Genomic DNA, 17,347 nt, shown 5'->3' with positions numbered 1-17,347 from the left:
GTTATACTATCTAAGTTCTACTACTACAATCTTTACGACTGGTAATCCTAAAATCACTGGCTATTTCTACATAATGCAGCAAGTTAGTGAGGGTGTGGGAAAATATTCTTATACAGGAGCATAAGTTCATACATACCCATAATCCTTTATTCAAAATTGTTGAGACAGGCCTCGTAGCGCAACGGTAGCGCGTCTGACTCCAAAATTGTTGAGACAAGGTATGTTCTGGAATTTAGAATTTCTCAGATTTTGCAGAGATAATGTGGCATATGTAATATATATTAACAAACCCTCTCAAGGAGTCTGGGGCACACTTGATCATCAAACATATTATCTTTGCTGAGAGAAATATGAATAGTGTGAAAAATAAAGACTACATAAAACCTCAGGTTACTTCAGGTCAGATTTTGTTAGCAAAGAATTTTTCTTTTTTTTTTTTGGCCGGGGCAGGGTTTGAACCTGCCACCTCCGGCATATGGGACCGGCGCCCTACTGCTTGAGCCACAGGCGCCGCCCCAAAGAATTTTTCTTAATTTGATATTTCAGAACTTTTTTAATTTCAGAATTGCAGGTAAGAGAATTATAAAAGTCATAATATTTGGCACTGCAAATGCCTAACGCCTCCAAACATAACAATTCTAGAAATATATCTTGGAGAAATACATGCATTAATAAACTGAACAGTCCTAATCCTGGCTGCAGGACTCAAAGCTGTCCCCAACCATGTTTAAACCAGGTGACAGCAAATGGTGGCCAGGGCCAAGATGGATTTATATCATACTGCTAGACCCCAGAATCTCTTACAGGGGAACTGTATAGGCTCACTCTGGTCATTTAATTACTCTTTTTTGAGACAGTGTTTCACTTTGTCGCCCTCGGCAGAGTGCCGTGGCCTCACAGCTCACAGCAACCTCCAGCTCTTGGGCTTAGGTGATTCTCTTGCCTCAGCCTCCTGAGTAGCTAGGACTACAGGCTCCTGCCGCAAGGCCCGGATATTTTTTGTTGCAGTTTGGCCAGGCTCAAACACACCACCCTCAGTATATGGGGCTGTTGCCCTACTCACTGAGCCACAGGCACTGCCCCATTTAATTACTTTTATAATGTTATGACTTGATTTCTGAAGTGATTTTTTTTTTGCACCCTATTTAATTTATGACTGGGTTTTGCTAGATTTGATTTTTTTAATAACATGCATAAAACAGTATCCGAACAACTCACACCTTTCACTTTTTTATTTTTTTGAGAGTCTCACCATGTTGCCCTCAGTAGAATGCTCTGGCATCACAGCTCACAGCAACCTCAAACTTTTGGGCTTAAGCAATTCTCATGCCTCAACTTCCCAAGTAGCTGGGACTACAGGCGCCCGCCGCAATGCCCGGCTATTATTTTGTTGCAGTTGACATTGTTGTTTAGCTGGCCTGGGCCAGTTCAAACCTGCCAGCCTCAGTGTATGTGGCTGGTGCCATAACCACTGTGCGACAGGTGCCAAGCCTCACGTCTGCTTTTAGAAAACACAGTAAGCTAACTCATTAACACTGCTTTATTAGATTTTTCTATTTCCCACCTTCTTTCGTAACCCGAGGTACATTTCCTTCCAGGAGAGAAAGCCTCAATAAAAATTATGTTAAAAACAGGCAGACAAAAATCATTCTTTAAAATATTAAGTACCTCATCTCTCTGGGAACAGTGATTTCAAAATGTATTAACTAAAAACATGAAAATTTGCAAAGTTTAGGATGATTAACCAAAAATCTTTAAAAACCCATAACATGAACATTTTCTATAAGATTCCTTCCTTCCTAAAAATAAAACTTGCTATCAACATCCTAAATACCCTGGAATATTTCACAAAGTCTGTATTATATTACTTAATTATAAAGTGATTTTACAAAATTTGCCAATTTTCTTTTCAAAAATTGCACAGTTTGTGTATCATTCTCTATCTAAAATTAATTTCCAAGAGTCACATCTCCTGTTATCTGAAGACCCTAGCACCCTCAGACTAACTCTCAGGAATCAAGGAAACTACTTGATTTTGTTGTAAGTTAATGGCTACTTAAATTTAATGCAACACGTTTGTATTTATTCAAGTGCCAATCACTGCACTTTAAGTACCCAGATTAAAGGATGTCAACCAAGATGTCAACTGTTTCAGGCTAAAACACGAAGTGCATTTAGTCTAACTATAGACTACAGCCAAACTATAGTTGTCATTTAGAAAGAATGGTGTTTTCGGGGGCGGTGCCTGTGGCTCAGTAGGTAGGGCGCTGGCCCCATATACCGAGGGTGGCGGGTTCAAACCCAGCCCCGGCCAAACTGCAACCAAAAAAAATAGCCGGGCGTTGTGGCAGGCGCCTGTAGTCCCAGCTACTCGGGAGGCTGAGGCAAGAGAATCACTTAAGCCCAGGAGTTGGAGGTTGCTGTGAGCTGTGTGAGGCCACGGCACTCTACCGAGGGCCATAAAGTGAGACTCTGTCTCTATAAAAAAAAAAAAAAATAGCCAGGCATTGTGGCAGGCGCTTGTAGTCCCAGCTACTTGGGAGGCTGAGGCAAGAGAATTGCCTAAGCCCAGGAGTTGGAGGTTGCTGTGAGCTATGATGCAACGGTACTCTACCGAGGGTGACAAAGTGAAACTCTGTCTCCAAAGAAAAAAAAAAGAATGGGTGTTTTTAAAACCAATCATTCTAAGGCTGGGGACAGGGTGGTTCATGCTTTTAATCCTAGCATTCTGGGAGGCTGAGGCGGGTGGATTGCTTGCTTGAACTCAGGAGTTTGAGACCAGCCTGAGGCACAGCAAGACCCCATCTCTAACAATAGCCAGGCATTGTGGCAGGCGCCTGTAATCCCAGCTACCCAGGAGGCTGAGCCCAAGAGTTTGAGGTTGCTGTGAGCTACGATGCCACAGGAATCTACTGAAGGTGACAAAGTTTTAAGACTGCCAAAAAAAAAAAAAAAAATCCATTCATTCTAGACAAACTCAAAAGCCAAAGGAGAAAGGCAAATAAGTGAAGCAAGCTGGGTATAAGAAACATTTTTCTTTGAAATCTAGCTTTCTTGATACCTCATTTCCAAACTTTTGTTAGGGACATGAATGCAAGAAATTTTACTTTTTTATTTTTGTAGAGACAGAGTCTCACTTTATGGCCCTCAGTAGAGTGCCGTGGCCTCACACAGCTCACAGCAACCTCCAACTCCTGGGCTTAAGCGATTCTCTTGCCTCAGCCTCCCAAGTAGCTGGGACTACAGGCGCCCGCCACAACGCCCGGCTATTTTTTGATTGCGGTTTGGCCGGGGCCAGGTTTAGAACCTGCCACCCTCGGTATATGGGGCCGGTGCCTTACCGACTGAGCCACAGGCGCCGCCCAGAAATTTTACTCTTTATCATGGCAAAATAAACAAAGGCAATTGGCGTTCAGCCCCACTACTAACATTTGTTCACTGGTGAGAAAGGAAAAACTCACTGAAAATTTAAACCTTCTGGATTTTATTAATGTATGCAATGATTACCTCATTTAAAAAATTAAACTCCCAGGGTAGCACCTGTGGCTCAAGGAGTACGGCATTGGCCCCATATGCCGGAGGTGGTGAGTTCAAACCCAGCCCCGGCCAAAAACAGAAAAAAAAAAAAAACAAAAAAAAAACTCCCAGACTAGGTACCCGTAATTCAGTGGGTAGAGTGCCAGCCGCATACACAGGGCCTGGCACGTTCCAACCCAGCCCAGGCCTGCTAAACAACAATGACAACTACAACAGAAAGAATACCTGCACATTGTGGCAGGTGCCTATAGTCCCAGCTACTTGGGAAGCTGAGTCAAGAGAATCGCTTAAGCTCAAGAGTTTGAGGTTGCCGTGAGCTGTGACAGTGGCAGGTGCCTACAGTCCCAGCTACTTGGGAGGCTGAGTCAAGAGAATTGCTTAAGCTCAAGAGTTTGAGGTTGCGGGTGGCGCCTGTGGCTCAGTGAGTAGGGCGCTGGCCCCATATACCGAGGGTGGTGGGTTCAAACCCAGCCCCGGCCGAACTGCAACAACAAAAAAATAGCCGGGCGTTGTGGTGGGCGCCTGTAGTCCCAGCTGCTCGGGAGGCTGAGGCAAGAGAATCACATAAGCCCAAGAGCTGGAGGTTGCTGTGAGCCGTGTGACGCCACGGCACTCTACCGAGGGCAGTAAAGTGAGACTCTGTCTCTACAAAAAAAAAAAAAAAAGTTTGAGGTTGCCGTGAGCTGTGACATAATAGCACTCAACCAAGGGCAACATAGTGAGATTGTCTCAAAAAAAAGGTGGCACCTGTGGCTCAGTGAGTAGGGCGCCAGCCCCATATGCCGAGGGTGGCGGGTTCAAACCCAGCCCCGGCCAAACTGCAACCAAAAAATAGCCGGGCGTTGTGGCAGGCACCTGTAGTCCCAGCTACTTGGGAGGCTGAGGCAGGAGAATCGCCTAAGCCCAGGAGTTGGAGGTTGCTGTGAGCTGTGTGACACCACGGCACTCTACCAAGGGCAATAAAGTGAAACTCTGTCTCTACAAAAAAAAAAAAAAAAAAAAAAAAAAAATTGGCTCAGCACCCGTAGCTCAGTAAGGGTGCTGGCCACATACACTGAGCGTGGTGGGTTTGAGCCTGGCCCGGGCCTGCTACACAATAACAACTGCAACCAAAAATAGCCAGTGTTGTGGCAGGCACCTGTAGTCCCAGCTACTTAGTACTTAGGAGGGTGAGGCAAGAGAATTGCTTGAGCTCAAGAGTTTGAGGTTGCTGTGAGCTGTGACGCCACAGCCCTCTACTTAGGGTGACAGAGTGAAATTGTCTAAAAAATAAAATTAAACTCTCAAAAGTTCCACTTATTCTCCCTTCTCATCACATAGGCAAAATAGTTTAGGCTTTAGGAGCCATAAGGGTGCTGTCCCAAAGATTTAACTCTGTTGTTGCAGCCTGAAAATAGCCAAAGACAGTATATAAACAAATGGGTACGGCTATTTCAAATACAACTTTATTTCCAAAAACAGGCTATACAGGCCACATGTACACATCTCTAGTTAAGACTGCTTCTTTTTAAATAGCCGGGCGTTGTGGCGGGCGCCTGTAATCCCAGCTACTTGGGAGGCTGAGGCAAGAGAATTGCCTAAGCCTAGGAGTTGGAGGTTGCTGTGAGCTGTGTGACGCCACGGCACTCTACCAAGGGTGATAAAGTGAGACTCTGTCTCTACAAAAAAAAAAAAAAAAAAAAAAAGACTGCTTCTTTTTTTTACCACTACATATTTATAAATTATGTCATATACATCCTCATATATTTTATTCACAAAACATTTAAAAAGTAGAATATTTTATTTTTATTTATTTTATTATTAAATCATAGCTGTGTACATTAATGCAATCATGGGGCACCATACACTGGTTTCATAGACCATTTACCATATTTTCATCACACTGGTTAACATAGCCTTCCTGGCATTTTCTTAGTTATTGTGTTAAGACATTTATATTCGGGCGGCGCCTGTGGCTCAAGGAGTAGGGCGCCAGTCCCATATGCTGGAGGTGGCAGGTTCAAACCCAGCCCCAGCCAAAAAAAAAAAAAAAAAAAAAGACATTTATATTCTACATTTACTAAATTTCACATGTACCCTTGTAAGATGCACCATAGGTGTAATCCCACCAATCACCCTCACTTCACCCATCCTCCCTAAGACTGCTTCTTGATGAAATACTAAGAGTCAATGGCTGGGAATGATGAGTCAAACCTGTAATCCTAGACTAGGTCAGACCTGGAGTTCCCAGTGCAAGGACTGCTTGAAGCCAGGAGTTTGACACTAGCCTGAACAAGAGTGAGACCCTCATCTCTACAAAAAAATAGAGAAAGTAGTCACACAAGTGACGTGTGCCTGTAGTCTCAGCTAATCAGGAGGCTGAGGCAGGAAGATTGCTTAAGCCCAGGAGTTTGAGGTTGCTGTGTGATATGATTAATACTACTACACCACTGCATTCCTTCTAGCCTAGGCAACAGAGCAAGAACCTGTCTTAAAAACAAAAACAAAAAGTCAAGGAATAAAATACATAGCTCCAGTTTTCAACAGAAGAATGTTTTCCCTTTATCACAAAAACAAGAAGCATAAACCTTAAATTCTTGAAAGTTCAATTAAATATAATCCTTAATCTAACCTGCATATATCCCACTTTTCTCAACCAATATTCTAGTATTTCTTACCTAATCACACAATATTCTAGTATTTCTTACCTTCCTTAATTCCTGCTAGTTCAGTGAACTTCTGAAACATTTTCTTAATCTAGTATGAGTACTCTGCTGGGCACAGTGGCTCACATCCATAATCCTAGCACTCTGGGAGGCTGAGGCAGGTGGATCCTCTGAGCTCAGCCAAACAACAATGACGGCTGCAACCAAAAAATAGCCGGGTATTGTGGCAGGCGCCTGTGTTCCCAGCTAGTCGGGAGGCGGAGGCAGGAGAATCACTTGAGCCTAGGAGTTTGAGGTTGCTGTGAGCTGTGATGCCACAGCACTCTACCCAGGGCAACAGCTTGAGACTCTGTCTCAAAAAAAAAAAAAAAAATGTACACAGCTATGATTTAACAATAAAAATAAAAAATAAAAAAATAAATAAAAAAAATTCCTTCCCAAAATAATCTGTTGAAAAAATTCCTTAATGAGCAAAAGCTATTATAGATTCAGAAACACTTGGTTTCTATTTTTATCAACCACAAAAATATCTACATACATTTGGAAAAACAGAAGACATGTGCAAGACAGTATGTGTATAAAGACGGTGGACATATGGATTTAGTAGAATAACCAAGAAATCCATGTTACATGTCACAATTCCTGGTATTAGGTGCATCATGATTAATAGGGAAAGTACTCTACAGGGTGTCCCAAAGGTGGCCATACATACTGGTACACAGGGAAAATGGGAAATAGCTATGGTACATAGCTAAATGTACCTTTATTTATAAAATAGTCATTACAAAGTTTTACAAAGTATTTATAAAATATTTATTTAAATGCTGATACATAAATATAATATAGAATATAAGTTTTTTAATTTTTTCCTATGCATAAACAAATGTTAGCACTGGAATTGAGCACCAACTGCCTTTGTTCATTTTACTTGCAATACAATTTCCTGAAATCTAGCTGTCTTTTTTTTCTTTTTTGAGACAGAGCCTCCAAGCTGTCACTCTGGGTAGAGTGCCGTGCCATCATGGCTCACAGCAACCTCCAACTACTGGGCTCAAGTGATTCTCTGGCCTCCACCTCTCAAGTAGCTGGGATTACAGGCGCCTGCCACAATGCCCGGCTATTTTTTTGGTTGCAGCCGTCATTGTTGTTTGGCGGACCTAGGCTGGATTCAAACCCGCCAGCTCAGGTGTATGTGGCTGGCACCTTAGCCGCTTGAGCCACAGGCACCGAGCCAGAAATTTGTCTTGATCTCTCATTTCCAAACTTTTGATAATAGACATTGGTAAAAGGTAACCACTGTATATGTTATTAAAATCCAGAAAGTTACACCAGCGGTGCATCTTACAAGGGTACATGTGAAACTTGGTAAACGGTCTGTGAAGCTAGTGAATGATGCCCCATGATCATATCAATGTACACAGCTATGATTTAATAAAAAAAAAAAAAAAATCCAGAAAGTTTAAATAGCTCTTCAATGAGGAGTTTTTCCTTCCTTACCAATATTAAAAGGTTACACAGGATGAGATCCTTTACTGTCTACCCACTGACTTTCTGCAAATTATCAGGGTTTGGACAAAGCTCTACTTATTTTTAAATTGAAGGACTTCCTGTAAAGGTAAAAAAAACTTATGAACTAAGATTGAGAGAAAAAAATGAACAAAAATTCTGCTTTTAACACATTTTCTCTAGGATGTTCAAGTCTCCAAGGTTCTACTCAGTGAATTCTATCATACTAAGTTTCAAAACAAACATCCCATTATTAAATGATTGTCAGGATTAAATTTGTAATCAATAGTAACAAACGATTCTACTTAAAAATCTGAAACATTTCCTATAAGTATTTCAATAGATTTTCTTCCTTTAAATAATCATTACAAAACAAAATTTTTGTAGAACTACCCTGATTTTTCAGTATAACCATCAAATTATGTATGTAGAAAAACCCACCTTTCAAGCTACAGTCGGCCTTCTGTATCCACAGTGGGAAAAGATGGTTGTGTCTGTACTGAACATATAAATATTTTTTCTTATTCCCTAAACAATACAGTAAAACAACTATGTACCATATATGTAGTTTTAGGTATTATAAGTAATCTAGAGATGACTTAAAGTATATGGGAGTATGTGCATAGGCTAGATAAAAATACTATGGCATTTTATATCAAGAACTTGAGCATTCTGTAATTTTGTTATCCACAGAAAGTCCTGGAACCAATCTCCCATGGATATAGAAGGACAACAGTGTGTCTGTCTATTCCACAAGTTTAAGTTGGTTGTCTGAATTCCTCACTTCATTTCCCTACAAAATAGAAGTATAGGCTGGGCATAGTGGCTCATGGCTATAATCCCAGCCCTCTGGGAGGTAGAGGCAGGAGGATCACATGAGCCATCCTAGGACTTTAAGATCTGTCTGGGCAATAGAGTGAGACCCTCATCTCTACCAAAAGAACAAAAAAGCCGGGAACAGTGGGCCATCCCTATAGTTCCCAGCTACTTGGGAGGCTGATGCAGGAGGATCTCCTGAGAGAAGGAGTTTGAAGTTGCAGTAAGCTATGAGGCAACACAGTGAGATCCTGTCTCTTAAGAAAAACAAATAATTAAAAAATAATAATGACAATAATTAAAGTAACAATATATTTAAAAAAGAAGTTGAACTTCTCAGGCTGGAAGAGGCAAAATATGCCTGAAAGCGTATCTTTAAAGGAAATTTGCAAAGTAAACACTAATGTAATACTCCTAAAGACATAACAGAAAGTCCAAAATATGAATATTAAAAGATAAAGATCCAAGATTAAAGAAAGATATTAAATGTTTAAATTTTTAAAAAGAATTCCAAATATTTTAAAGATTTCACAGGCTGATGACAGTGTTTCCAGGTTTTGGGGTGGGGGGAGGAGTGCAAAGCCAGATAGATGTCTACTTTCACTGTGAAATCTAGTTTTAACTTGTATAGGTATGTCATGTATAGTACTCTACCACAGAAGAGCTACAGAAACACAAGTAGAAGCAAACTTTCTTCATGTTAACCAGTCAAGATATAGACTAGAAAGGATGTCCAACCTTTTTTCTCTGTCATATATTGGAATAAGCATTAACTTGGTCCACACATTAAATATACAAACCCTAACAGCAGCTGATGAGCAAAATAAAAGGTCCATACATACTTTCCATAAGCAAAAAAATCCTCACAAAATCAGCATGAAGCCCATGGGCCACAGGTTGCAAACCCCTACACTAGAGGATCACAGAAAGAAGAAAGGATTAAATAACTGCTAAATGTGAAAATCAGACCAATCAACAATAAACTAAGCTGTAGATGAAAATTAAAGGAGGATAAAAAGATGGGGAAGAGGCTTAGAATGAAGCCTATAAAGAAATTATAAAGTAGGAACTAACTTTTCGTTAGGAAGAGTAAGTTTCACTATCTATTACCTTGCCTGGTGACCACAGTTAATAATTTATTATTAAGTTCAAAATTGCTAGGAGATTTTAAATGTTTTCACTACAAAAAAAAAAAAAAAAAGCTAGCCTCCTCGCCTGTGGCTCAAGCAGCTAAGGTGCCAGCCACATACACCTTAGCTGGCGGGTTCGAATCCAGCCCAGGCCCACCAAACAACAATGACAACTGCAACCCAAAAAGTAGCTGGGCACGGTGGCAGGTGCCTGTAATCCCAGCTACTTGGGAGGTGGAGGCAGGAGAATCACTTGAGCCCAGTAGTTGGAGGTTGCTGTGAGCTGTGATGCCACAGCACTCTACCCAGGGTGACAGCTTAAGGCTCTGTCTAAAAAAAAAAAAACATGCTAAGTGGCAGCGCCCATAGCTCACTGGGTAGGGCACGCGCCACATACACGGAGGCTGGCAGATTCGAATCCAGCCCGGGCCAGCTAAACAATGACAATAACTGCAACAAAAAAAATAGCCTAGCATTGTGGCGGGCGCCTGTAGTCTTGCTACTTGGGAGACTAAGGCAAGAGAATCCTTTAAGCCTAAGAGTTTGAGGTTGCTGTGACACCTGGCAATCTACCCAGGGTGACAGCTTGAGACTCTCAAAAAAAAAAAAACAAAAAAAATGCTAAACGAGGAGATGGATATGTTCAATTAGCTTAATTTATTCCACAATATATATGTATATCAAAACATCACACTGTACCCCACAAATACATTCAATTATTATTCGCCAATCAAAAATAAAATACATAGGCTTGGCGCCTGTAGCACAGTGGTTATTGCGCCGGCCACAGACACCCAGGCTGGGGGGTTCAAATCCAGTTGGGGCCAGCTAAACAACAATGACAACTACAACAAAAAAAATAGCCAGGTGTTGTGGTGGGCACCTGTAGTACCAACTACTTAGGAGGCTGAGGCAAGAGAATCACTTAAGCCCAAGAGTTTGAGGTTGCTGTGAGCTGTGACACCACAGCACTCTACCTAGGGCAATATCGTGAGACTCTGTCTCAAAAAAAATAAATAAAATAAAAAACATAGTAGGGATGAAAGAGTGACTGGTCTCCCTCTAGGAAGAGCAATGGAACTAAATCATTCATTCCCAGGAAGCACTTTCAAGTTGTATATTACTTAAATGTGCATCTTCCAGTGCTATAGTGTCAGGACAGAAAGGCACAGCAAGCAGCTCAGGCCTGTATTCCTAGCACTCTGGGAGGCTGAGGCAGGATCACTTGAGCTCAGGAGTTCAACACCAGCATGAGCAAGAGTGAGACCCGTCTCTACTAAAAATAGAAAAATTAACCAGGCACAGTGCTGCATGCCTGCAGTCCCAGCTACTAGAGAGGCCAAGAAGCAAGATGATCCCTTATACCAAGAGTTGAGGTTGCTGTGAGCTATGAGGGAGAGTCCATCTCAAACACCCCTACCCCCCCACACATCTTTCACTGGAAAAGATCCAAGGCATTCTAGACATGGACTAGACATGGACTAATTAAAAAAATTCTAGACATGGACTAATTAAAAAAATTAAGAGTACGAATCCAAACTACCTGATTTAAGCCCAGTTCTATGGTTCACTAGCTGTGTGAAGTTTTCTAAGTTATTTACTCTCTGTACCTTAGTTTGCTCATCTATAAAATAGGGGTAAAAATAGAACTCTCCTCAATGAGTTATTCAAAGATTAAATTTCATACTTGGAATAGTGCCTGACACATAGCCCTACTATGTAAATATTTGAAATTATTTGGTGAAGCTTTTGTAGCACTTTGCTAATTCTTTTTTTTTTTTTTTTTTGTAGAGACAGAGTCTCACTTTATGGCCTTCGGTAGAGTGCCGTGACCTCACACAGCTCACAGCAACCTCCAACTCCTGGGCCTAAGCAATTCTCTTGCCTCAGCCTCCCGAGTAGCTGGGACTACAGGCACCCGCCACAACGCCCGGCTATTTTTTGGTTGCAGTTTGGCCGGGGCTGGGTTTGAACCCGTCACCCTCGGTATATGGGGCCGGCGCCCTACTGATTGAGCCACAGGCACCGCCCGCACTTTGCTAATTCTTAAACATGTATACCCGCTACAGAAACTCCAATTATTCAGTTTTAGCACTCCAAATACGATTCTCTCTTTGAACCTGGCTAAATGATATTTGAGATACGAGAAATTCAAAGTTTTTAGGGAATTTTTTAGAAATATTTCACATTTACTTGAAATGTGAATTCAAAGTGTTCTAAAATACAGAATACTTTTTCTTTTTTCCTGACACTCTAATTGTACACATTTATGGGATACAATTTGATGTCTCAATACATGTTTTACACAGAATATTTCTAAATTTTCTATTTTTTTTCAAGACTAGTCAATATATACATGGTACAGACCATGAAACAAACTAGCTCACCAAAGACTAATCTCCAGAAGGCTGATGTCAATGCAAAGAAACTATATGAGAACCCCAGGAACGCACCAGTCATAAAACAAGCCGTTCTTCACTTCAATGAGATACGTTTCTCCTTAGGATGGACAACAGATTGGTGCCAGAAACAGTTTGCTTTCAAGTTACAGAACAACCTTGACAACTGAGAATGTTTGGAAAAGTATATTTGGTCTTTAGATTGTCAACTGCTACACAAACAGAATTTTCTGGAGTTGTGAAAAACATCAATTAAAAAACAACAAACACCTTGTCCTTTGATCACCGTATTGAGGTTTACAAATTTCAGCATAGTTTCCATTACTCCAATCAAATTCAGAGCTTAGACCTACTCCCATGTTTTCTCTTTCCAGCAATACTGGAAAGACTACATGGTTCCATCAGGTTAATAAAAGCTTAGCACCCCGGGCAGCACCTGTGGCTCAGTGAGTAGGGCGCCGGCCCCATATGCCAAGGGTGGTGGGTTCAAACCCAGCCCCGGCCAAACTGCAACAAAAAAATAGCCGGGCGTTGTGGCGGGTGCCTGCAGTCCCAGCTACTTGGGAGGCTGAGGCAAGAGAATCACATAAGCCCAAGAGCTGGAGGTTGCTGTGAGCCGTGTGATGCCACGGCACTTTACTGAAAGCAGTAAAGTGAGACTGTCTCTACAAAAAAAAAAAAAAGCTTAGCACCCCAAGTAAATTCAGGTCACAAGTATAAGCTTCTGTACTACATTATAATTAATAAGTTATCTTTTAAAAAGTTAAATAAGAACATAAAGACAACACTATCTGTGCTGGAATAATTACCAGTATAGTATGTCCTTTCATTTTGGACATCACTTTTCTTTTTCCTTTTAGCTCTGCACAGTGACTTATTAATAAAGCTGGGGAAAGACAGACTAATGCGGGTGGCGACTGTGGCTCAGTCGGTAAGGCGCCAGCCCCATATACCGAGGGTGGCGGGTTCAAACCCAGCCCCGGCTGAACTGCAAACCAAAAAATAGCCGGGCATTGTGGCGGGTGCCTGTAGTCCCAGCTACTCGCGAGGCTGAGGCAAGAAGAATAGCTTAAGCCCAGGAGTTGGAGGTTGCTGTGAGCTGTGTGATGCCATGGCACTCTACAAAGGGCCATAAAGTGAAACTCTGTCTCTACAAAAAAAAAAAAAAAAAAAGATAGACTAATGCAAAATTGACTCAAACTTTTTCACTGGGGCTTTGTTTTCCACTAAGTCAATGATTTCTTCGATCACAATTGTAGAAGGCATTCACAGATATTCAAATGCTCCTACATGAGGTCATGAAGAGCATAGCCAATTAACAATGATATTGACCTTAAAAAAAATAAAATGAATGTAGGGCAGCACCTGTGGCTCAGTGGGTAAGGCACCGGCACAGGCCAAACTGCAACAAAAAATAGCCGGGCATTGTGGTGGGTGCCTGTAGTCCCAGCTACTTGGGAGGCTGAGGCAAGAGAATTGCCTAAGCCCAGGAGTTGGAGGTTGCTGTGATGCCACAGCACTCTACTGAAGGACTCTGTCTCTAAAAAATAAATAAATAAAAGAAGTAAAATGAATGTAAACTAAATGTCTTAGAAGCCCCTGCTTAACCATGGAAGCTACTGCAAGTCACTACTTGCTAGAGGCATGGGAGTAAAAGAAGATTCTCTCATTAAATTACTACATTGTCTCCAAATCTCCTACAATAATCCTTTCTTTCCACAAAAAATCTAGGTACTGCAAATTCCTGGCAAGAGAACCAAGAATAATCACTATACACCTAAAAGAATTACTTGAAATCAACCTGTCATTTCTAAGTTATTATTTATCACTTGGTGCAGTCAAACTCTACAAAACTGAGAAGTTTAAGACTGAGACATAATGAAGAACTTTGAAACTTCCTTTTTTTTGAGACAAGAGTCTCTCTCTTGCCCAGCCTAGCTCACAGCAACGTCAACCTCCTGGGTTCAAGTGATCCACCCGCCTCCTGAGTAGCTGGGACTACATACAGGTACCCACCACAGTGCCCAGCTAATTCTTCTCTACAGGGTCTCACTCTTGCCCAGGCTGGTGAAATTCCCATTCATGTATTTTAAGATAGCAGGACCCATCTTTCTTCCTGGCCCTATTTGTCAGGAATGTGGGCAAGGAGGAAACCCAACCCTTTTCTAAACAAATGTGTAAAATATCTGGGGGGAACCAAGGTAGCTCCTGGCTTTTAAGACTGCATTCAAATTTACAAGAATTTACTTTCCGCCTTAAACACATTCAATGTTTAGATATTATGAAGTACTTTCTCCTTTCCACCAACAAGAAGAAAATTTATGGATAGGCATGGACATAAGAACTAAGACACCTCTATTTCCTCCCATCCCTTTAACATGCCCTGAGAATAAGTTAACATATTTTATGGTACTGCTTCTTACGGGAACAAAAAGTAGGAAAGAGTTATGGCACTTATAAACTCTTCCCACAAAACTGTATAGAAAAAACAGCACTATGTAGAAACGTGTGGACTACCCAGCACGCTCAACAGAAATGCCATAGTACCCCAGAGTTATTGACAGACCACAACCTCTTGCCCTGATCTAAAAGGGCTTCAAAAAGCACTAGACCAACAAAAGATCAAAGGGAAGAAGTAAGCTTGACATTATCAGCCAGATGGAAAGAATAACAAAATTCCACATCACTGAGATTGGAAAACAACTCACCGGCTTGCTTTTCAATTTACTTTAGGTCAGAAAAAAGTCCTTCTGAGAAAAAAAAAAAAAATGTCAGGGAAAAAAATCCTATCAAAGGTTAACTGAAGTCATTCACAATTACAAGAGATTTGAAGCCCATACTACCCGAATTTGGCAAAAATTCACACTCCAGAGGGAACGTAAAAGGAAAAAAAAATGTTAGTTGCCTCTACGCAACAAAATACAATTTTAGTCAGTGCGCGATGTCGATAAGGAGCTTCTGAACCGCGAATGCTCAGTAAGCCAGACGTACAGATTCATGTATAAACAACACGTGACCAGTCCTGTCCCCTATATTTTTATAAGGCTAATTGACATAAGAAAAAGAGCTAACACAAACATACCCTTTTAAAGTTAATTTTGTATCTTTAATTCTTTTCATAATTTCACTTGAAAGGGCCATCGTGGGAGCAGACAATCCTAAGGGTCTGCAGCTTGAGGAATAGATATTCTTTTCTAAGCATTAAAAACAAAAAAAACTTAGATGGCTAAACCAGAGGGGGGAAAAGACGTTGACTCAAAATAACTGGCCCACTCCAACGAGTATATTCTTCTATTCCAGTTTTTTCATTCGTAGAGCGGAGGTGGTCGATTTCAAATTACGTTAACGATTTCACAAAGTAAACACGTACACAATTTTCCGTTTCAAAGGGCAGGTTCTGCTTTCTTTTTAAAATCGTTAATAGACCGCAACAGGACCTCCGTAAACCTAGACCTTTCTCTGTTACTTCCCATGTACCGCGCGGAAAAAAAGCGGCATGTAAGGAGGGGGTCGTCCTCCTAGGGCCCACCGCGTCCCGAGCTGCTGAGTAAACAGCTTTATTTCGGCAAGGCCAGAGCGCGGTCCCGGAGACCCGCAGCCGCCGGCGGTCCCCTGCGCCGGGGCCGGAAACGCCCCCGCGACGGCGGCCGGGCCGCCCCTTCCCCGCGCACCCGCCAGCAGCCGCGCCGCATTGGGGCTGCCTCGGGTGCGGAGGGCGGCGCCGGCCGCCCGCGCCCCTCCCCCGCCCGCGGAAGCGTCTCCGGTTTGAAAGATGCCGCGGCCGCCGCCGCTGCCCCCCGCCAGCGAGCCACAAAGGACCGGGCCCCCTCCCGCCGCAGCCCGTGCCTCCCTAACCCTCCACGGGTCGCCGCACGCTCCCCCGCCCGCCCAGCGCTGGCGACGCCTGCTCACCCGCGTCCCTCGGTCTCGAGGGCTAGGATACGGTCCAGTCGGCGGCCCCAAACACACAGGGCCCCTAAGGCGCTGCGGCGGGGGCGTGGCCCTCCCGCCGCTGCCAGGGTAGGGGTCTCGCCTCCGGCAGAGGAAGGCTGGCGCCGCCACTTCCTCTTCCTTCCGGTTTCCCCTCGCACCCTCCCTCGATCGGTCCGTCTAGCGCGGAAAGCAGCGTTCTCTGCGGGCGCCGCCGCACGCTCCTCAGGGCCCGACCACCGCCAGACTCCTCCCCTGGGAGCCGCGCCGCTCGCCGGCGCCGCCTCGTCAACCCGGGGCCGAGAGACGCCCGGCTCGCGGCTCCCGCCCCGCGCCCGCCGCGCGCGCGCGCGTCTCCTCCCGCGGCCCGGGAGCGCGCGGGCAGCGGACCGTTGGCCAGCCCGCGGGCGCGCCTCTTTCGCGGAGCTTTCCTTCCCTCCGTGGAGCGCGCCTGTCCGCACAAGCTGCAGTTTTGCAGTTTGCCGGGTATCCGAGACCGTCCCCCCCTCACTCTAGCTCCCCCCGCCCTTTTCCTTTGCTGGATCCCACCGGAAAGCCATAACAATTGGGGCCGCGCAGGCGCGAAAAAGGAAACGGAAAGAGCAGGAAGGGCGGGGGCGGCGCGAGGGACTGGAACGTAATTGAGGGGGTTCCCGGGAAAGGTCAGGGGAGAGCGCGCCAAGGGCGCGTGAGCCGAGCCGAGGTCGCCCCAGGTGCCCGCGCCCAGAGGCTTTGGGCTTTGGGGAAGCCTGGAAATTCGTGGCTAGGAAATGTAGACTGCAAAACACCAAGTGTTATGCGGTCGGAGTTTTTTCAGCCCCTTGAAAATTTCCCTGAAATTTGGAGATATTTGTAAGCTGGGTCAAGGAGCAGGGAGCAAGTAGGACTAAGCAATTCCAGACCAGGGGAAGGAGAAAATTGGGGAGACGTTGGGCGGATCGCTGAGTGGAGTTTGCCCCCTCAGTCCCTTTTCTCCAAAACACGCCCTCCAGTTTCCAGGACATGTTTTTAAGTTTCACCATGCCCAAGAAAAAACTCAAAGCAGGATCCGAAAGGGCCCGCACTTCGGGAGGGAAGGGAGAAAGGAAGAAACAAAACGTCTGGGTGCCGAGGTATCCTCGACTTGTGAGTGACGCCTTCAGTCTGGTGCTGCAATGCGGCGGCCACCCCCTCCCCCCTTGCAAATCCAAAAGAGCGCCTTCAGCTTTGCTTCACAAAGCAAAGTGTCTGGTAGCAGCGGCTAAATTCTATGGCCCGCACTGGTTTGATTAACTTGGCACAGCTTGGTAGCAAGCAGGTTGTAAATTTGCTCTCATTTGCTAGGAGTTATTCATGGATCGAAAAATTGTCAGAAATGCCCACACAGACTCCACCTACCTTTCTA

At 43.8% G+C, this 17,347-nt stretch overlaps 1 protein-coding gene across 5 annotated transcripts in view; it reads right to left on the bottom strand.

Moving 5' to 3' along the window:
- The window catches only part of KBTBD2 (kelch repeat and BTB domain containing 2), a 34,286-nt gene extending 17,839 nt beyond the window's left edge, over positions 1–16,447 (bottom strand). Inside the window, exons 1-2 of one of the 5 annotated variants that reach the window (XM_053553567.1) lie at positions 15,946–16,447; positions 14,742–14,783 (exon numbers count right to left, since the gene is read on the bottom strand). The gene's annotated coding sequence lies outside the window, so the exon portion shown is untranslated. Of the gene's footprint in view, positions 1–136; positions 226–8,129; positions 8,257–14,741; positions 14,784–15,945 lie in introns of those variants that run through there. The other 4 variants (XM_053553568.1, XM_053553569.1, XM_053553570.1 and 1 more) reach the window with 4 other exon arrangements.
- Positions 16,448–17,347: the final 900 nt, after the last annotated feature.

This window comes from Nycticebus coucang, chromosome 11 (assembly GCF_027406575.1).
Source record: "Nycticebus coucang isolate mNycCou1 chromosome 11, mNycCou1.pri, whole genome shotgun sequence".
NCBI lineage: Eukaryota > Metazoa > Chordata > Mammalia > Primates > Lorisidae > Nycticebus > Nycticebus coucang.
Note: the sequence above shows the minus strand (reverse complement) of the source record. Positions and strands in the feature narration are given on the sequence as shown.